Raw genomic sequence first — 23226 nt, 5'->3', positions numbered from 1 at the left:
CAAATGAATTAAAATCGCCCTGGAAGTTTAAACTTTTTTTAAAATAATTCTTTATTTAACGGAGCTCAATTATCTAATTATAGAACACGTCCATTGTCTTATACCAAATATCAGAAAATAATTCTCATACAAAATCTATTTCCATATTTGCATAAATAGGTATCTACTTTATACGAATTATTATACAAGTATTTTTTTAAATTTCGCAATTTTTTAATCATATATTAATTACTTATATAAGAACTCAAATTTTGGAGTTTACGAAATGAATATATTTTATAAAAAGAAGAAACAAGGAAATATTTCTTACCTCATTTTCGGTCGTTTTCTCATTTTATTTATTTCTTAAACATTCAATTTTGTTCAGTATTAAAAAATTTCTCCTTTTTAACGCCATCTTCTCCTATTTCACAATCACCAGACAATATCGTTAATAACGAACGTGATTCGACCGCCATCTAACCGAAGACTACAACGCTCTGGTCTCAGTGAAAAAGAGAATTTAAAAGATATTTTTTCCGCGTGAAACCGGTTGGAACCTCAAAGGGAATCAACTCGTTTTATTTTTCGTTCATTAGCACGCGATGGTTAAACCGTGGGGTTTCCTTCGCTCGAACAGGCGATCTTCACGGCCGATCCTAAATCAGGCTAGTTACTCGTAGTTAATGGCTCGCAAGGTAAAACGAAGTGCCCGCGCCGATGTTGCACGGATCAAATTGAATCTCTGGTCGGTTGTAATTCCATGATTTCACCTGTGCGAATCATACTGTACAAGAATAAAACGTAGATTCGCTACGTCATTTGAGAACTTTCGTAGCTAGTCTCGTTTTTTCAACGAAACAAGCTTAGAATCTGATATTTAATTTCAATGACATCGCATTTCATAATTTTTTTAACATCTATTATTTTTCTTTCTTTTGACTTTTGCTATGGGATCTTTTCACTTGATATCTTAATTACTTCGAAGATGTATGCTTCTAATTTATATCGATCGAAGAGTTTATTAAACTTTGGCAAATTCGTTACATTCATGTAATCCTTTTCTTCGTTTACGTTTTCGAAGTAAAGCAGTAATTTTATTTTGTTCCCTAAGGTAAAAAGATCGTGCAAAATGTTAAAATTTCGAAGAAATTATTTTCGTTGTATCTAGATTATTTTTTGTTTTATAAAGTTTCTCTTAATCCCCTGTATTAATTTTTCTCCGATGTAAAAATATTTATGACATAACTTTTTAGTGTATCTTTCATAATGTTCATTTTTCAAATATTTCAATGATTAAATTCCTTCTAGATGTAAAAGATATGTCGAATCAAATCGATGAATCATTACTTCAAATTTTTTAATCTATCTCTTCTTTCTATTATCAGTAACTCGTTAGAATTCGCTTTATATGTCCGGAAATTATCATATCTCCGATCGATTCGTTTTTTATCTCAATCACAATCTTCAATTCGCCTGTTCAAAAAATTCAATTTCCAAAAGTTTATCTGACCTCTTTTAATCCAATCTTTTCATGCAATCGATTATACCACAGTTCAGTCAGCTGATTAACGCATGTGAAAATTCCACGATCTTCTAATTAATACCGCAACAATTTGGAAAATTTCATTTAATCTGGTCTCGATTCTATACGACATGTTATCCGAATTTTCGCATATTGGTCGTATCGTCGTGCTTGGATTAACCTCGAAATATTGGATTATGGCATCGCGATGACTGTACCGGTTGGAAGTGTGGTTTAATTTAATATAGGCGTGAGAGAGTCTTCCGCGGAATCAGGACGTGCCAGTGTCGAGTCAGCCTTCCGATTGCGAGGAGATCGGTTCTTTCGTCTCCGCGAATCGGACACGTTGCGATCGGTGTTCGTGTTCTTCGAATCGTGTTTCACGCTCACTTTCTCGACCAGTGACCGTTCCAAGCGATCTTTCCTTCGCTATATTAATTCTGTCGGTATTCTTCAATTAAATATTAACAATATGCAATTCCATCGGTTTGTGTCGTAGGAAAAGTATAAAAGTATCGTCGAGTTAATTCCACAAATTAGTATTCAGTTGTTTTCATTGAAAAATTTGTCGCTTAAAAATCGTGCACAGTTGTAAATCGAGTTACTTCGAGGAGAAAATTTATCAATTAAAAGTCCTGCGGATGTTTTCGAAATAGTTGTCGAAGGTTGCAGAAAATTGTCCGTTTAAGTGGTTCGACGATTTGGATTTTAAATAATCATAGTTTTGTCAATCGTTAATTACAAACTTCCTACAGTATAATGTTTTATAGAAAACATATCGGCTTCGAATGTTAGACTGTGTTTGATTGTTCGTTCAGATTGGTAACAGTTATTGTTGCGTTCAAAAGTGTTAAAATAGAGAGTTGACTTGAAGACAGATTCGGTGGTGTGAAATTTTAAGGTGCATCTAGTAGACATGTCGACGTGCTCGCTGATGCCGGTATCGCTCCAAGACATTTTGGTAAATATCAATCATTATTTCATCCTCATACTGTGGATTTAACCCTCTAATTATAAACATAATTCATTAAGTAAGTTGTTCTTTAATTTGAAAACTTTACACTAAGGAGAGAAGTATTCTAACAATTGACTTTAGGAAAAAAGAATTTGACTATGATTTGGATAGTCTTTTCTTTTCATAAATATTAATTATCATGAAATTTCATGTTCACCTTCATTTACCTTAAACTCCCTACAATTTGAATCTTCAAGTTTGCCAACCTTTTGTTTACTTCGAATGGTTGCGTTATAGTTTTAATATGTTCCCAACATTATAATGGATAAACCTAAAACGTAACGATGTTAAACATGAAATTCAATTAGGTGAGCCAATTTTCCAGATAACAAAAGATTCAATTTACTATTTATTCTGTTCGGTCAAGAGACCCGGCTCTTTTCACCTGAGAACAATTATTTTTCTTTTATGTGCTTGATATGGAAGATATTTTAAAAAATATAAAACGTAACTGTATGCAATCAAATCAGTGTGATTGAAAAGCTTTTTTCGAATGCAAATATTTTCAACGTGAGAAGATATTCAATTTATTAAATCAATAAAACAACATAACAAATTCTAATAAAAATAAGGAAAGGAAATATTTCCAACGAAAACAGTGATTCTCTAGTTGATAAAACAATAGTCGATCTCTAAAAAGAAAAAAACAACGCGTCAACAGCATATATTTTTTTGGATAGAAAGCTCAACTCATTGAATTGTGAGAGCGCGAACGTCGAAAATTCAAACGAATTTCGTTGTATCCCGCGATATGTAAATGGATGGATTTCATGAAGAGCGGCCTGTTATAGACGTAATTCAGTTTCAACAATGTTCAAATTTAACGCGCGCAATCTGACGAAATAACATCGATCTCTCGAATAGCCAACGGTATGAGAAGTGGTGCACGATCCTCATTGTTCTCTACAGCAAAAACTTCCACGTAATTGATGTTGCGATTTATGAAAGTTCCTGGGCGAAAATATGGCGAGCTTTTCATCGAAGCACGCGCCCTACTCGATATCGTTGGCAATTTATTATGTTGGTTTTTTTTTCGCGTATACATGAAATATTGCTGCTTTTCGACGAAGTTTCCTGATTGAAGTTATCCATCCTTTTCCAATTGACATCTTGACAATTTAAAAGGATGGGACAAAAGAGATTTCAATGTTTTGTTTTAAATTATAATTTAAGGTGACTGTTTTATGATTACATTTAAATGCAGTTTAAAATTCAATTCGTTTCTTGTTTTAATATTTTTATTTATCGCGTATTTTATATTTATCACTCAACTGTTATCGTAAATTGATGGAAAAAACGGGGAACAATGTTTTGATCGACGAATATGTCGGGAAACCATCAACTTTCAATTATTTATAAAATTCTATATAACCAACAGAAGATGCGAATCAAATTTGTTTTATTTTTCTGTTATAGAAAAAATGTTTAGTTTATTACTGTTAACAATTCAACGAAAAACATAAGAAAATCTTGCAGTAGAATACAAGACAATTTACGCAATAGAATATAATGCAATTTGTACAGTATGTAAATTGGGATAGTCAAAATTTTACGTCAGTGGTATGTAATTTATAGCAATAGCAATTTCTAAAATTTTATTGTACACCTTCCTGCAATAAGAAGCTTATCGCTAAAATACGTTTATCATTAATAATGTGCTAAATAAATGCAACAAGCTACGTTCTTCAGATTCTTTGTTCAAGTTCGATAAAATATATTAACAAAAATTGTTTAACCGCGAGGAGAAAGTAAAGATAGAAATAGAAATTTTGTAAGTAGAAATCGAGAATGCTTTCGTTACTAAAAGTAACTATGATCATATATTAAATGCTCATTGAATAATACACTAATGAATATTCATTGAATCTTTTCTATAACAAATCTTGGATATACTTTATTACACTGCACAACTAACTTGTTTTAACATTCTCTTTATATAATCATTAAAAACTGTAAAATTCGCAATAATTGCAAAATAGTATTAGATTAGAAATTTACATTAGAATTCTTCGTAGAGAAATAAAAAATAAATTTTTTTAAGGATCGAAGTCATATTTACATATTTTATAACTTGGACGTAATTTTCAATTTAAATTTCAAATTAGTAGTTACCTTGTCATTTGTCACCTCTCTTTTTTTTAACTGTCGACATAAAATTCTATTTTGTTGCTATATCATTTCTCTTTTTATGTTAGTCACTCTGGATACACTAGTACACTGTTCATGTGCACATTCGATAAAATTGTTCTAAACTGTTATGTAACAACCGTGGAAACGCGCCGTGTTCATAACTACGTATTATTCAACAGTTTCTTCAAATGAACAAACAACATTCATTAAAAATCATTTCCTTTTTAACAATTATTCTCAACCAAATATCTTCACCAAAAAATCTCTTAATCTTTTAATTTCTTTTGTCAATTATTCACTAATGTTAAAGGGAAAACTCTTTTTAGTCTCAATCATTCTCAATTAGTTTTCAAATCGCTTTCACCGATGATTCTCAAATTTAAAAAATTCCTATTAATCCTGTTAATTCAACAAAATTATTCCAATCACTAACAATCATATAGTAGCATGTCTCTATGACTTAAAGGAACACGTTAAAAGCTGTTTCGTCCTTCCATCAATTACCAGGAATTATCGATCAAAGACTTATGTTGTCCCCACGACTGCATTTCGATCGGAAGTAACCGGCTAAGACAACGTCATTGACGGAAGTTCTCACTAAAAGTCGACAAAGTTGAGCGAAAAATTCCAAGCTACTTATCGTTTACCCCTCAAGTAAATTGCCTCGAAGCACACGTACATACAAGAGCTAAGATAGCGCGGCACATTTTGCGTGAAGATCACAAGGCTCGCAGCGTAAGTGCTCGTTGAGCGTAGGTTGAAAATAGTTGCTTGCTTAAAGAGAATGTCTTTACCATTAACACCACCTGACGTCGCGGCCTTGCTATCTCTAACATTATCAACTCTGTTCAACACTAGTCATTAACGTCACACGTTGATTGGGTTTCATTCGATGACGACGATCACGATTCATGAAAATAGCGAGATCCGAGAGATTCTACTGTGAGCGTTAATCGTCTGTATCATGGTGTACCAAGTGTGTAAAGGAATTCCGGGATAATTTTGTATCTTTTAATTTAATCGTTAAAGAATGAGAATTGGAGAATTTAGTAAAGTACTTATCTTGAATTTTTCGATTCGAGTTTAGGTTACTTAGCTGAATCATGTAGTTTCGTAGGTGGAATTTGTTCGTAGTTGTTTTGGAACGAAAACGTGTGAATGGAAGTGAACGAGGTTTTCTAGAATTCCGGAAGATTAGTAGGCGTAGCAAAATTGAAGTGAAATTAATCTATTATATGGTGACCTTCATTGAAAATTAGAAATTTCAGAAATTTAAGAATTCCAGTTAACTCGATTGTTAACTCGAAAACAGAAAGTATAGCTACTTCTATGGCGAAAAGTGGCTACTTATTCTATAAAGTGACAAGTGTGTGTTCGAATCTCGCTTGGGCATTTCAATTTTGTTCTACTTGAAACATAAAAAGATTGTCCTCCTCGTTTTACAAATTTCTTTTTTGTATAGTTTGAAATTAGAATTTCGTGGATCGTAGGGAACGGCCTTGTAATACTGATCGATCTGTAGGCGTCAGACAGGTAGAATATTAATCACAGCCAGAAAAAAATTAGTTAATGGTCTGGATAGGTTAATTAATTAGAGCAGTCGCTTAAGAAGTAAAGATCAAGGCTTTCAACGACCTGATCGATTAATCTTTCTTTTTCCACAGAGACCTACCGAATAAGTATACATTACGCCTCTTAAGATGTTTACAGAAGTTGAAACTGAAAAATATAGATATTATAAAATTAGTACTTCTACATGACGAGATTAATTACAATTCCTTTTTACATTCTAAATGATATTGCTATTAATATCTAGCTCTTTCTACTTGAATCGTTATAGCGAATATCCTCGAGTCTCGTGTACTGTTACATCTTCCTAGCTACCTAGAGCACTTTCATAACGCTTAATAAATCATTTTAATCTGTCCTCTCAGTAACAGCAATGTCAGTTTAAAATTCCTAACGACGCTTTTTCTAAGAAAAGAAATCAGACACCAGAAGCATCTAGAGCTTGTGAAAACGTAATCAGAGCAGGTTAGACGCCCAATTTACGTTATTTTCATTATTATTACGATTAATTTGTTTCTCTGGCAGAACCTATATTTTAATAATGTTCAGCTTGAACCGATAGCAAACAGTATGCGAATGATATTGTGTTGTTCGGTCAATTCGTAGCATTTCTGATAATCGATATCGAATTTCGCTTTGTATTTGGATTGAGTTTCGTGAAATTGGAGGAGGATTACATATTATGAATAGTATGAACCTCTGTCGAGTAATTAAACGTTCAATTTGGACAAACATTGCCCGTATATTGCTCTTAGTTAAACACTAAACGTGGAAATTAGGAGGAATGCATTTCGTTTGTCAATAAGATAACGTTCCATTCATTTGTATCGAAAAATTGGCAAAAAGTGGATTTTAATGAATATTCAACCTCATTCTTATTGTATACCGGATATAATATCATTTCTAGCACTATCATTATCGTTTATTCTGATTTTTACGAAACTTTTTAATGGTGAGAATTGAATATTCAAATATTTGTAGAAACGGCTCAAAAAAATAAATTGCTGTTCAAGAGAAGAAATATTTTAGAAGAAAATCACGTGAAGCTAAATGCATATAAACAAGATACATATTATTCAGGAAAAATTTTCTAAAAATACACTGGCCATGAATTTTTCTTCAATTTGATTGTCGATTTTCTGAACAACATCATAGTTATAGAGTATTACACTACTTACGTAAAATATATAAATGTTATTAGTTTATTAATCTTTTATAATTTGTCTTGTCTCGGAATCTGAGTTTCTAAGTACAGTTACTAAGCATGGTAATTCAAGATCAGGAAAGGTCAGTCTGATTAAAGTTTGTCAAATTAAGTTCTTAAACCCCAATTAACCGCTAATTAGTCGGTACAGTATAACACACCGCCTCTAGGCTTTTGAACCTGAACGTATACATCCTCTTTATTCGTCAACCATTAAGGCTTAATGCAATTTTGCGAAATTGCCTTTGACATCCACCGATAATTTTGCGTATCCACGTCTGAATTTTTAAGAAAATAACACATCTTCTGAAAGAGAACTAGAAACACGAACAATTTAAACAAGCAAACAGCATGGTATTCTTTTCTTTAGTCCCATGGCTTGTGCAAGAAACTTCATTATACTCTGTGTCATCGTGAGTTTAATAACTCTAACTCCACGTAATCGCACATTTCTATCGTGAAACGCCTCGAGGTATCCACGATTACCAGCGATTCGCGGACACACGATCCACTTTCTATCCCAGTCGCGGAAAATAGGAAAATAAATAATGGAAACGGCTGTAGTGGCACGCGTGAAAAAATTCTGCGATATTGCGCGCAATCCATATACAGGGTGCGTGAAAAAATGTTGCATCAAACTTTAAAAACATGTAGTTAATATAATTTACAGAAGTATGTCGTCCTCTTGCTTTTCGTTAAAAAAAGTTGACTCAGTAAAAATGTTGCTTGCTCAATAATATCGAATATGATCTTAAATGTTTGATATATCGCCCTTTCATGACCACCATTTTACGTACCTTACATTCTTCATATATAATTCTTCTTCTCTTAAAAAAATCTTATTTCCATAATTATGAATATGTATCTTCTTCAAACACCCTACATGACCTACATACGTATACACTGCAAATATTTTCCTCGTCCTTTTCATTTAAAAGATTCTAATCAGTGAAAACGTAGCTTATTGTTTGTTTTTTTTTTTTTTTATTGTAGAAATTTGAATTTCCATAAAGACATTATTTTGCATTACATTATTTCAATAATTATTTGCAGCGTTTCTCTCGTAAACGTTAAATACGAAGAAAAGATGAAAGAGGGGAAAGATGAATTGTTCACAGTGAACTACATATTCACGATGTACATATGTTCTTCGCAAGTGCGCAGATGTGCATTTTTCTGTTGCACTATAATTTTTTAGATGGAAACCTTCCTTTTATTGCGTACAGTGGCGAGCATATAAATAGGGTAACGCGAAGTTCTCGATTTACGTTAATGTAATGGTAGAGATTTTAATGTGAATTTGTTCTAAAGGAATACTACGTGAAACTACATTTGTTAAGCATCACGTAACGTGTAATTTTTATTCATTTTGATATATAGTTTCTTATATATGTGTGTATATCCAAATATACAGAAGCGGTGAATGTTTTCTGCGACCACATAAATAGGGAAAACGTTTCTTCCTTAGTTTTCGTATATATTATAAATAACATAATGCTTAAAAATAATAAATTTTAATATTTTACATCAAATTTTTTATGTTTTATTCGTTCATCTTTAATTTTAATAACTTTGCCACATCTGAGTGCAATAGAATCTCTTAATGTTACGCACAGATTTGTTGATCTTTTTTCATGTTTTTTCGACAATGCCATGTAATATATTTAAATTCGATAGATTATTCCCTTAATTCTTTCTTCACATCATTCCATCAACGCATTAATCGGATTTAGATCCGACGATTGAGCTGACCATTGCATAACATTGACATTATGGCTGTTGTAAACAAGTTTTCGCTTTCAAAAAAGTGTGTTTAGGATTATTGACAGCCTGAAAAATCCAACTCCCATTGCTTAAGGCAATAAGAAATTATTTAAAATATCAATATAAATGTTGATTCATAATCCGATTAATGCGACAAATTGGGCCAGGTCCGTTTATGGTCATTTCTCCTCAAACCATTACGGAATCACCACTTCCTTTAATGGTAAATTTTATGCAATATCATTAAATTCTTCTCCAATTTGCTGACGAACGTACGATCTTTCATCAGAATCGAAACGATTAAATTTTGATTCGTCGGTAAAAATAACTTGTGACCATTGCTCTCTTGACCAATCAATATGAGTTTTCGCAATCTCGTCAAAAACAGAATTTCCCTAATTATATGCCCGCCACGTACGAATCCTGTCGTCATTCTACGAAAAAAGTACATATTAAGGCAACAAGATCGAGAACTGATTGATTTAAAGATATTATAAGTTTAATCTTGTAGAATTTATCATATGCAAGGGAAAGAAAACATAAATAGGTACAAGAGTACTACGTTACGTCTTTCCTTGTTCTTCGTATGAGATTCTACAGAATTAGAGCTAAAATATCTTTCGAACTAACCAATTTTCCACAATATTACCTTAATATCTTTTTCCGTAGAACAACGAGAGGATTGGACGTGTGTGAAAAGAAAAGAAAGGTTGTCATTAAAAAGAACGATGCCACTGCAAAATGCACATGCCTCTTTGCACTCGCGAAAAAGATATTATCTTGAATATGTAGTTCACTTTGATCCACTCATATTTTTTCTTTTTTATTTTTCCTTCGCACTTACCGTTTACGAGAAAAACGCTGGCAACTATTAGCGCGAACACCCTTCTAACCATAATATTTAGAATACTTTTTTCTCAAACCTATATAAACTACATAACCTGCGCGCTCCATATATCATTCTCCTTGTTTTCTTTTAACCAACTCGAATCAGTAAACGCGTTGCCATTTTTATAAATCGGAAATTTTCTTTTAATATTTCGTGCGTAGTTTTTCCTGGATATCCCACGTAACTCAAACACCGCGTATGCAATTCCTTTCGTCCATTCTCCTCCCTCTGGAGCGCATAGCGATCTCACGTACGCAATCGCGAGATGTTTATCAGGTCCGGCGTAAGGACACGTAATCGAGCAGCACTTGCGTAAGTGAGTTCGGGATCGGTACAATGGGATTCGATCGCGTTCCACCGTTTGTTATTTCGTAGCCGGTAACACGTGTCCCGCGGTGCGTACGGTTTCGCGGTTAAAACCATTAGATCCGTGTCAAACCGGCCTCTGGATGCAAACCGGAGGCCTTCCAAGATACCAACCGAGGCTGTTTCGCGGTTAATTCCATTACACGCTTACGAACGGTATAGGAAAATCGTGTCTGGGGCGGAAAGCTGCGAATCTGTCGCGGCGAGACGCGGCTGCGCATGCACTTTATTCTACTTTTATCGACCGACCACGCCGTTACACTTCGTGGCACACGCGTTTCCCCTTCGTATCAAAGGAATTTTTGGCTTGGCCCGACTTTTTCATTCGACCAATCGCACGATCGACTGACGTGGGAACACAGGGTTGGATTGTCTTTTTTTTGTGTTCATCAATCGAGATTGTCGGCTTTGATAGTGGCTAAATGGGTTAATAGGGGTTTGGAGATTAGGTTTCTTGGGTGCACTGTGTCCCTTAATTATCGAGATACTGGTTTAAGGTTCACATTGCAAGGTAATGGATTAATTAGTTTTGGAGAGTTGGGGAAGTAAACGAGGGTCGGGTTCAGTATATTTCGATGATGGAGTAGTTTAATCGAAGCGTGCACAAGATGTTTCTTTGATCGTGATGGTGTAAGTCAAGATTTTGACAATTTGAATTGGCTTCGCTTATGGCGAACATCGTTCCTTTAGTTTCATACTTCGTTAAATTACAACATTATTCCCTGCTATGGAAGATTGTTCGACTTGAAAAACATGATGGATTTCTTATAATAGTGAATGCAGCACACCTCATATCTTGTGAAAAGAATAGCAGTGAACTAAGATATACCATTACGATTCTCAGTCATACGGGAGTTATAAAAATAGTTGAATGTAAGCGATTACGTTGATTCATGAAATATTTTTTTACGTATTTTTTATTATCGTAAATAAGAAAGTTTCGTTGAATTATTCTTCAACCAGCTGTTTCTTCAAGTCATATTTCACGTTAAAATTCCATCGTATAACTACTAAACGATAAAAATCTATTATAAATGAACATAATCTATATAATATTGTACGGCAATACTTACTCGGTAATAGACGATAACAAACATTCTTACGTAATGTGTGAGAAACGTAATGAGACAATAATTACATTCAGACATTTTTAACATACGCATTTCAGGAACTTGTTCGCATCAGCCAACCATTTCTTCCTACATGATTACTAGTAGGATAATACCCTGAGATTTAATTTATCCTTACTAAAAACATAAAGGCAAACAAAACAAAGAAACATTTCCAGAAACCAGTGAAAGCCTTTATGTGTAGTTCGTTTCATTTACTTTAAAGCATCTAACCCCTCGAACTTTCCCTTTCCTCGAACATTCTCTTTCGTTGTCACCGTAACGAGGAAGCACCTTCTGTTGCGTGTGAGAATCTCACGTAACGTTGCATCGGACCCATATTTAAATAAAAATCATTCATCCATATACGATCGTAATATTGTGCGCTTGTGTTAATGGATACTTTTCATTTATTCGATACATCGACGCTTTTCGTTTACGATGAAATATTTATATTCGAATATTGGACGATGACGATATTCATGTATTTATTCTTTGACATCGACTCTTGCGTAACACAAGATAAGCAAATATTCTCTTCTATGGACGATTTTGTTTTAATACTTTATTAATTAATTAAATACGAAATATATTTATTCTCGGTAAAACTGGTTTAAAATTTTAGTGCATTGTATGTTCTTCATGAAATTGTGCGAAAATATGTGTTCGTACCATTGAAAGTTAATAAAAGAAAATGTTCTTTTCATAGGCTAAAGAAGAATTCGTTCTAGGAAGGGCTAAAATAATTCGAACTTATATATTCACTGACCTCTATCTGTTTGTACGGAAGTAATTAAATTAGAAGTATTACTCGAATGTATGGTATCAATAGCAAACAAGGACAGATGATTTAATCAAATCGTATAATCGATTTAAATAAGTATGAAAAGAGGTACGCAGCTTTGTTTGACGTACGTGTGAGGAATATATTTTCACCTCGAACAGTGGAAATGTAAGTTTACTTGCTCTACGGTCCGTAGAATCTACACAGTTCATTAGGAATACCAAACATACGCGACTACGAATATTTTAAATTTCTACTCACGTGCTTGGACAGGAATATTCAATATTATCGCGTTATATAAAGTAATAATCTAAAAGACAGATCTAAAGATGGATCTTAGGTAATAATCTTAGGTAAGCAACTGAGCTACGATAGAAATTTTAAGTCTAAACTAATAATAGTAAAATAACAACGAGGTAAACGTATCCGTGCAATGTGTTCCGCGATCGAAACGCTCCTGGTTTTGAACCATCGCGTCGTCGAAAAGATTTGTCGTGATATTCAGTTCCCTGTTCCTCGAGGTATTTTCGTTTTTGGCACGTTGCTCAGGCCTACATTGAAATACCTTTACGACTGCATTATGCAACCTGAGGACACAGTCTCGAACATCCGCTACCCTGGCCCATCAGAATGACCAATTTTCACTCTCTTGTAACGCTCGTCTTAATCGAATCATCCACTAATTCAAAATATCTATACTCTTGCAAGTAAAAGTTATCGAAGACAAATTAATCTCAAATGCGTCGATTTTGATCTTTCTCGATGTTATATAAATATGATCAAATTTATATGCAAAAATATAAGACACGAAAAGATTAAATATCTTCCATAGCAGCATAGCAGCATGGGATCCATAGCAAAGATATTAATTTATCCTCTCCAAATAACAAATTACAATTCTCCAAAATAGCAACTAACATTATGTTAACAATCGATCGACAGAGAATCGGGCATCTACGACATTTAACCACTCGTTTTCTCTTTTCTCGGCCGCTTTCTTCTCATACTTCACTTTTCTCTCAATTAATCGCGCGAACACGTTTTATCGCGCTCGCTTGTCCGACTCCCTCGATTCTGCCTTTTTAATAGTAGAATTTTATTACGCTGGGAACTTTCTTCGAGAATTAATCCTCGATCATAAGCGAGGCATTGTTCCAAATAATTAGCATGTAAATTGTAACTACTGGATAAGGTGAAGACGAGGTGATATTGTTAACAAAAGTTAACATGCTTCTATAAAAAAAAGTAAGCAAAAGTAAGCACGTGTGTATATATATGTGTGTTAGGATTTAAGCAAATTGAACGATGATTTTCTTAAGAAGGATTTGTGTCACGATACGTGTAGACGAGAGGAACATCGCTTGCCGTCAGAGTTTCGACGTTCGTAGCGAAATTCAGGTTCGCTGAGTAGTCCAAATTGGATGAGTCCACTCCACTCAGTCTAAATGAGACGAGATTGGGTCACGACGAAACGCGCGCCTTTACTTTCCTCTCTCTGTTTTCTGTCCTCGCGTTTTATGCCAGTCTTGGGGCGAAGCTTCACGGTGATCTTATACTATGAATTTTACATATGGAAGGAATGCAAAATGCTTGAGGAAATATTTATCCTGATAGTAATTGGTAAAAGCGGTGTAAATTATAAAATACATATATTACACTCTCAATATTTTCTATCTTGTAATATTTTCTTTTCTATGGTCATATATATTTTAAGAAACATTTTCCAATGTCGCTGAGGTTCACCGTGGCTAATTTTTTAAAAATCGTCACATTGGAGTAACCGTTTTTATCGTTATCTTGGTTACATTCGAGTAACAATTTCAAACCGTTGTTTGGCACGTTTTTTAGACCATTTAACGCCTAATGACAGATACCTGTCCAATGTCAGTTTGTTCAAGATAATTTATCATGTTCGATTAGATTTATTGTTGTTGTTTCTTCGTTTATCGAGTTTATCGAGAACACTTTGATATTACGATTTTCATGACGAGAAGAGTTTACTTTCGCGGGTTGATGAAAGGAACACTTAACAGGTCGACGAGCTGCAAATAAACACGCGGCCCCCACAAGACACGGCGGATTGCGTAAGCGTGCGTCGTTGTACCGTACGCACTCGAATGTGTGCAGATATTCGTACGGTTCCTCGTCGGCGGAACCGAGTCATCGCGCACGAAACCACGCTTATTACGTAATCATTCAATGCCCCGCAATCGATCAGCTGTTCTAATCTATTTTTCGTATATTTTGCAATTCATGCGCGATTTTATCGATCGAGAATCGTTTATTTTCTCTTTAAAACAACGAGACTTCGTTTCGGTGAAGATTTCTTCATGGTGAATCTGTGAATTGCCAGCAATGTTGTAGTTTAGAATCTGTGATGTTTCTCGTATGAGAAATTTTCCCACTTGTGAAAGATGGAATTTTAAATAAAGAATAACTTCGGTTTCAAAAATTCATATTTCTCTGATCTTGCTATCGTATGTCGTTCTTGGTATGTGAATTTATTATCTGGCAGTGATTGTTCTTTTCCTTGGAAATTGTGCTTCTGTTAAAATTTTCGTTGTAAAGAATGTGAATCTTGGAATTTTCTATCGTGTGCTAATCTTGTGTTTCTTTATCGAAGACTTCTTTGTAATGTACAAACACATCTATAGGTGATTTTTTTTTTTATTTTCCAATACACGATACAATATAAGTTATAAATCCATAAATGACTGTTTGAGAATACACAAATCAGTACACAAAAACAACGAATATCATTATCTTTCTAGAATTTTGAATCTCTCTTTCTCCATCTAAAAATGACTGTTCCATTAACAAATTTTGCAAATGCAACCATCAACCAGAAACAAAATTTCTTTCTCGCGAATTCAAAAGAAAAAAGAAAAAACGTTCCATGTTTCGATATCGGTCAAGAGTCAAAAGTCGATTAATTTTTTCCCATCCGAGACACACTTCGATCGAACTATGATCGAAGAATTGCGGTTGAAGTAGCACGATCGAGCATGGTCTCGCTATATACGATTCACCAGGTGTGTAATTCCCGAGTCTGGTATCGAGTAAAGAATAATTCGTCGATTATTGGTGCGTGACGCTATTATGCCGCCTGTATGAGAATAGACCGTGCGAAAATCCGCCAGGAAAAACCGTTGGTCGACGCTTTCGCTATAATCGCTTACGCATTTGGATGAACAACGTTAAACTGTTTGCCTGAAAGTGACTTGCCTGCGAGGCATGATTGAGAAATTCTACAGCGGAAACGAGAAAATAGGAGCAAAAACTGTTGTAATTGACGTAATTAAGATGTTCGTCGATAAAAAGATCTGCGATTCTTAATTTTTTTTCTGGTAATGGTCGAGAATCGGTTAGAAACTCTTGAATTATTGAAAATATGAAGACCAGTTGTAATGGTTATTCAATTTTGGAGGGAAATTTATTGTTAAATTCCTCACTTCTTAAGGAACGTTTTTATAAGACGATTTTAAATTTGCTTTTTAATAGAGCGTAGACCTACTTCTACTTTATTGACATTGGTGAGACGTAGCGATGTTATAAATAAACGTTGGTACTTTGAAATAATAACGACACTCATAAAGTTCAATTTGCGAAGTAGAAGTAAAGAAGCTCTTAGCTAAGATTATATTTACATTCGTTCTCGATTAACAAATATTAGATAAAAACATTTTTCCCCGTTTAGTTCATTCTGTACAATGATCGTAATATTAGTTTGTCCGAAAAGTTTCTTTCGTTTTATACGGAAATAATAGACGCACAATGTTTTTTGTATTATATTAATTTATTGAATTATGCACGAGATATATAACGAAATGGATCATACCTAATTCAATAAAATAATATAAAATAGAAATTGTTGCTCATCTATTATCATCCTTCTGAAACGAAAGAAACTTTTCGGACAACCTAATATATTGGTTCTTCTGTAGTAGATGTTCAAGTTACATTGAAACAGCCTATTTTAGTGGCTACAAAAGGTACCTATTTTCTAACGAAGTATCTTTTAATCAGATTTTTCGCTTAATTTTCATAGTATGAAAATTTTCTACTAAATAATACGAAATTCAATATTTATTTCAATGTAATCAATCAGTGTGTAAATACACTGTGATAAATTCAACGATGTGCAAATATTTTTCGTAGCCACTATAAACCAATCGCAATTTCAAATTTTCAACGATATAAACAACAATTAAACGCATCCACTTAAACCAACACTCGTAACACTGAAATGCTAGAATTTAGAACGCTCTGCCATTTAAAATGAAACTGCAACGTCGACGCGACTAATCGCAAACAAAACTACGTAATTCCCGCGATAAACGTGCAATTTCGTAACCAAGCGAGGAATGTAAGGAAAAAATCGATAATCAAATGAACAGAAGACATGATTTTCCCGTTGAATGATAAGCGTTTTGCGCGGCCTGCAGCAGCGCAATTGGTCGAGCAGTACAGTGATCTTTGTATCTGCACGTGCGACGGCCGAGAAAACGGGAGAAACGATTATCTCTGATTCAATGAATGTAAATTACAGTTCGTTTTGGTTTTACAAGCATGAACGAGGCTCGCCACGCTCGACTGTAATCGGCCACTGCGTCACGGGGCCGCGGATGATTAATCGGCTGTTCGTTTTAATTATTTGCCCGGCAGATTAATGCGAGATTTTGTCCAACCAACCCGCATGTTTTCCACTCGTAAATCAGCGTTCATGCCCCGTGCAGATCGGAAGACTCTCGGTTGCCCTTCGAAGTGAATAACTTGGGAATTTATTTTAACGATTTGACGTCATTTGATTTAGATTTCGCGGAACCGTCGTTAGAAAGCATTGTTTTCACCGTTTTATTGATTTATATCGTTAGCTTGTTACATTTGACACTGTAGCTGCGAAAGAAACGGAGATTAATTTCTCGTAAACTTCTCATCTTTGGTTTCTTGCAATCGTTGTTCGATCTTAGCAAAAATATCAAAAGTAGATTTAAATTCTTCCATCTTGAGAATTAGTAAGATCTTTTAGTAATTTCCTACGGGGAATAGAAATGAAAATGCGTTACGTAGACTATGTTCTCTTCTTATGCGATAAAGTATTCGTATATTAGTTTTCTCTAGTTAGCCACACGTTATCAGAAATAATAGCTAATATGTGCAAAATTTCAAAAAGCGGAAGATTATCTGTTTCTATTTCAATCTTCTACCAATAATATCTCAAGTACTTTTTAATAGTCTTGTTTCAGCGTTTCTGTTAAAATCACAGTGTCAATGTAAGATATAATGTTTTGAGATTCCGATGCTCTACTACTTTGTAACTCCATCTTACAGTTTTCCGAGGAAGCTACAAACTGAGAAGTGTCTAGAATTTGTGATACTTTATTGGCGACGGTATTGCGCTCGTTACTACGATTATTAATTTCTATATCCAATCGCTTTAACGAAGAAAACCAAAACGATAATTCTACTAAAAGATGATCACCGCCACAAATTTAAGCATCTTTTCACAACAAGCTGCTAGACTTAATCTGACGCTCGGAGAAATAAAAGCCTCGCAATACCATGAAGAAATTCTTCCAGTTACTATTAAACGGTAAAAGAATGGGCGATTCAACACGTAAGTACGTTTCAATTCAAGAGAAAAGCGTGATCGTCACGTGATATCACTGTGAGAATCTGTAATCGAAAACGATGCTGTAAACAAAAGAGGATTCGCGAGTTCACCGCATACAGAGTTTGTTCGTTGAACGATTATCGATAATTCGGCGAATTACGCGGTGTGTATCTGTACGAGCGACCAACGTTGAACAGTCGAACGATAACAGGTTTCGCGAACGAACGTTTCTCCCGATTTCTCTCGCTTCTTCGACGAATCAAGATCTGTTTACGCACGTAGATGATATATCGGCTCATTGTACACGTTCAATGCTCGTTCAGCATCGATGACACTCGGAACGTACCGAGAATGCTATACGGAATCGTATACGGCTCTCGATTGATACGAGTTGCATTTCGAAAGACTGTCTGGACTCTCTTGCACAATAGTTTACTGTATAATTAATAATATTGGTACAGCGATATGCTACGAGTTTGTAGGTTATAGACTTCGATCGTACAATTTTGGAATTTTATGTCGAATTTATTATACTTGTGTAAAATAAGAAAGTTTATTTATATTTTAGCATTGACTGGTTAGCTTGCTTTGAATAAGAAAACTACTTTATAGAGGATTTGTAATTGGTCAGATTTACGTATAAAGTTTCAACTGTTTTACTACCAAAATTTGTTACTGTCATACGCTGTAAGGGAATTGATCGTTATTAATGTCTTGTAAAATTTCATCTATTGAGTTATTAACGTACTTAATTAATTTAGTCGTGCAAGAGAGTCCTGGTAATTGTTAGCATAATTTTGGAGCAAAAAGCATAAAAATGGAGAAAAATAGTAAGCTGATCTACTAAAGTCGAATTATTTTTACTTTACGATGGGAAAATTTCATATTCATGTTCTTTTTTTTCAGATTGAATTTCATATTCTGATCTTTAATTTTATTTATTTATTTCGTTTGATCGTCGTATTTACAATTTAGTTGAATCTTTTAATCGAGACAAGGAAATAATATATTTCATTATTGGTACCGATACCATTCTACAGAACGACATGAATAAATCATTCGATATTTTTAAACGAATCTTCATTCGGTAAAGATCAATGAAGAAAATAGTACGTAATTAGTTGTTTACCACGAAAGCCATCCCCGACACAACAAACAAGTAGGAAACGCACGTTGTATGACCGAAGCCAATCCGCACCGGACGCATAATGAAGTTCCTGGTGAAATACTACGACTTCCTAACCGTCAAGTTTTCCACGGTGAGGCTTCAACTGCAGATGAAACTGTAGGCTACACTTTAGCGTTCAAGTTGTGAGTTGTTGGCACAGTGTGTCGGATCAACGCGATTGTTTCGTGATTTATTATACTTGCTCTGACTTTTTGATTGAAATATTCGCACCTCTTGAAACTATTGCTGTCATAATCGCTATATTAGCGCTGACACGGTTCTTTTTAAATGAATTAATTTCAACTGATAAAATAACGATTCTCGTTATTTCATAGATATACTATACTATCTTCGTAAATTATTCCGATTATTAAACATAATCGATGATTATTAATTGTGTAAAATTTTTATTCGAGAAGCTGCGAATACTTCTGTAACCTATCAAATGCATTCGTAGTTGATTTATTCGCACTGCACGCATCGTAGAATAAAATGGCATGGCTGATAATTACAAAAGAGCTTGTTAATACTCGAATTTTATGCAACGGTTAGTATTTAGAGTAGATTTACCAATGGTTGAAAAAGGCAATAGAAATTCGGTTATAGAAAAATTGGTAATTGTATGAAATAAATTAGTTATGAATATTTAACGAATTTCATTTTGTCCAGTTTGAGAAATTGTTTCGAAGTACCTGCTAGTATACTTCAACTTTCTAATCAAACGTTCGTGCAAATATTCTGTATATATTTAGTTAGAAGAAATGTTTGGCTCCTATGCATCGTAAATAACACTGTCACCAGCGGATTGTAGAGAAAACAGTTAATTCAATACGTAGCTAAAGTATTTGAAACCCATTATTACCTACTATTTATTCAAATAAAAACTATTTTCTAATTTTTTCACCGCACGATATTAGAATAATTGATATTAGAATAATATTAGAACAATTTTACCTGTCATATAAAAAAGTGAAATACGATTCGTACAACCTGTCTTATTCTTTGGGCGTTTTATTAATTAGTTCGCTTTCCAAAAACCAGTGAAAGCGTTATCTTCTCGATACGACGAACTGTCTTGGTAGCTGCAGAAAAGTTTCAAGGATACCTTATCAAGAGATATCGAGTTGAACATGTTTCTCTCGACTTTCGTGGCGGTGTTATCGCGAACCCTAATAAAGCAGCAAGAAGAAACGACGCAACAGAGGAAGGAGATTCGAATTTTATTAAAAAGATCGTTGACAGGCCGACGTTATCGATAATTAGCTGCGCAAGAAGAGGCGACCGATAATGGCGTACCCGCAATACGCCACGACCTTTCCGACGTTTCCATGAAAGAATGGCATTATTGTCGACGAAGTTAACACCGCGAAGGGCACGCGTTTCTGTTATCTCGTTTATCGTATCGCACCACCATTCAAACCCTCCCCTTCCCCAGTTTTATTTTACAAACGATAATTGGATAATTCTGTGAATCAGCTGAACACGACGATGCGATCCCTATTTATCAGGATCAAGAAATTGCTCACACATAAAAGCGCGCAGATATATGGTAAAAGCCGTGTTAGAAAATGTTTACGAGTAATCGAAGATTGCTACTAATTGCTGTTAATCATTCTCCTGATTTATGGCGTAGATCGACGTTTTACTGCTCGAGAAGTTTTACCGTAAGGAAGAATATGTTGTTGTATGATTTTTCTTTCTCCCAGTAGGGGAGTTACTGTTTATGGAAAATTCAGAGCGGATAGGAAATATCGAATTGCGTAGTTTCAGTTACTTTGATGTTGGTTTGATGATGGTATATATAACTACTAGAACTCTTTTACTTAATAATTTACTGATTAGCGATATTGATAATCGGCGAGTAAGAAGTTGCAGGTCTGAGATTTCTCTCGCATAATTTTGCAATTTTTATGTTACACAGGGTAAATTTTGTTTGCAGAATTTCATTCCTTTTATTATTAAATTTGTTATTCTTACTGATACCTTGTAATTAGCGATTTATAAAATGTCGCTAGTATTATTAGTTCAATTGTGCAGGAGAGCCTAAGTGTGTTATAGGTTTAGAAAACAGCATACTGTTACATCAGTGGTTTATAGACTACGTAACCTAGTATTATATAATAATTAATACAATAATTAATATATTACTATTCTGATGGTCTATGGAAAATAAGTGTATTAACCAGAATCTAATAAAAATAAAAAATATAGTAAAATGTATGTTAAGATACACTACATTGAACGATAACTAGCCAATGACGTATTGGAATGTTAATGACCTATGAACGGCAAAATACTACGTCAACTGCAACCATAACGTGTTGCCATGTAACGTAGTCTCGTCTCATGACAGTGGTAATAAAATTTCAGAACATTTCCTATAACATACACGATGTACTCGTAAAAGGTGTGTACAAGCATTCGAATACTTTCGTAAGCCTGTGTACGTAGTCGTACGTCAGCTGTGAAAGCGCTAATAATCCAATCGTCGTTAATTATCCAGTTCGCCAAGCTCGTAGCATTCCCGATAACAGTTTTCACCAATCGAATGAGACGTTGCTTTTCCGATTCAATCGCCCACTGGGACGACGTTTATTTAATCCTCGCTCGAACAAGATCATTATACGAAGCCAGCCCCTTTCACCAGTCGCGCCGCGGTCGAGTCATCACGAATGAAAAATTCCCATTCATTTTTAAAAGCTATAAAATGACTACAGACTTCGCGAGCGATAAAGAAAGAAAGAAAATCGCGCGATCGCGATGAACCATGGCTGAAGCGTTTTAATCGGCCGATTGCCGAGATGACTTGCGAGAATCTGCGTTTACTTGGCGAGAATCTATCGTTAATCGGCTGTCAATTTGCAAACAAACGAGCGGTGGTCGATAAAAAAGATCATGAGACGCTCGTTAAGCTTTCGCTTCGAGCTAATATAATATTGGCGTTCGGCGTGCGTGTGGCTTTCGTAAACGAGAAAGGAGATATTTTTCAGTAATGCCTGATCGATCAAACTCCGATATGTATGTGTTTCTGATGTTTCATTGCACAAGCCAATTATTCAGGGAAGTTATCGCTTACGTGACCTTTTGGTCGAAACCGTTCGTCACGAGTAATTTCAGCATCTTAAAATCGTTCATTGTTAGTGAGAAGTTCATTCTTTGTTACGCTGATTATTCACGAGTCTATGGACGTATATAGAGATTCGATTCTGTACTCTTAAAACACAGTTTTGTACTTTGAAAATTCTTCGAAAGAAATATCTGTATATGGATACTTTTTATTAGAATATTGATTTTATTTATTTATTGACTGACATTATGATTTATGCTTTGGATTAAGTATAGAGTTAAAATGAAAAACCAAATTACACGGTGAAAAATTATCTGCTGTGGGATCGATATCATTTAGAAAATTCGCGATTCGTACCTCTGATCTTGAAAATAAAAAAAAAAAAAAACTGTTCATATTTCTGATATTCTGTATATTTACACGATATTTCTCTTGTTAGTTGCAAACTTCGTTCGAGTTCATGAAATTAGTTTAAATAGGATCAAAGTCAAATATAGTATGGTAGAATGATTTTCATATTAGTCAGAATGTTTTGAAAGCATATGGTTGAAATTGATTGAGCTCGGTCATAAAACAAATCGCAAGGCAAGAGAGTTAAAGAAGATGAGGCCTGTCGGAGTCGGTTCCGCTCGTATTCTCCGTCAATTTGTTTCGTGGCGAAGGTTTTATCGAGACATCCATTATTCTTCGGTGGCAGAGGCTCAAAGAGCGCGCGGGAAACGACAAAGACCCAATGAACTTTATCAAGCGTGCACGGTGTGGAGTGCAGTGACACGTCGATGCAATTTGTCAGTCGTTGCACCGTGGTCTTCTCTATGAAAATTATCCGACTGGAACGTAGCCAATAAAACAGCCGTGGAAAAGTTTCGTGGCCATCAAAACCAGTAACCAACATGGATGTTACAGCCTATAAAATGGAACCAAAGATTCTTTGTTTTCTTTGTTCTCGACTGAACCTCGTCTTAGGTCTTAGGTCAGGTGTTTTGTTAACGACAAAGTTAGTAATTAATAGTCAGATAGATACATAGATGGTAGACATTTAT

At 34.6% G+C, this 23226-nt stretch overlaps 1 protein-coding gene across 3 annotated transcripts in view; it reads left to right on the top strand.

Annotated features, from left to right (window-relative positions):
* Positions 1-23226, top strand: part of LOC139987329 (uncharacterized) — a 266252-nt gene that overhangs the window by 142932 nt on the left and 100094 nt on the right. The gene's annotated exons all lie outside the window — the stretch shown is intronic.

The sequence above is a fragment of the Bombus fervidus genome, chromosome 1, assembly GCF_041682495.2.
Source record: "Bombus fervidus isolate BK054 chromosome 1, iyBomFerv1, whole genome shotgun sequence".
NCBI classification, from domain to species: Eukaryota; Metazoa; Arthropoda; class Insecta; order Hymenoptera; family Apidae; genus Bombus; species Bombus fervidus.
This window is presented reverse-complemented; position numbering and strand designations above follow the sequence as displayed.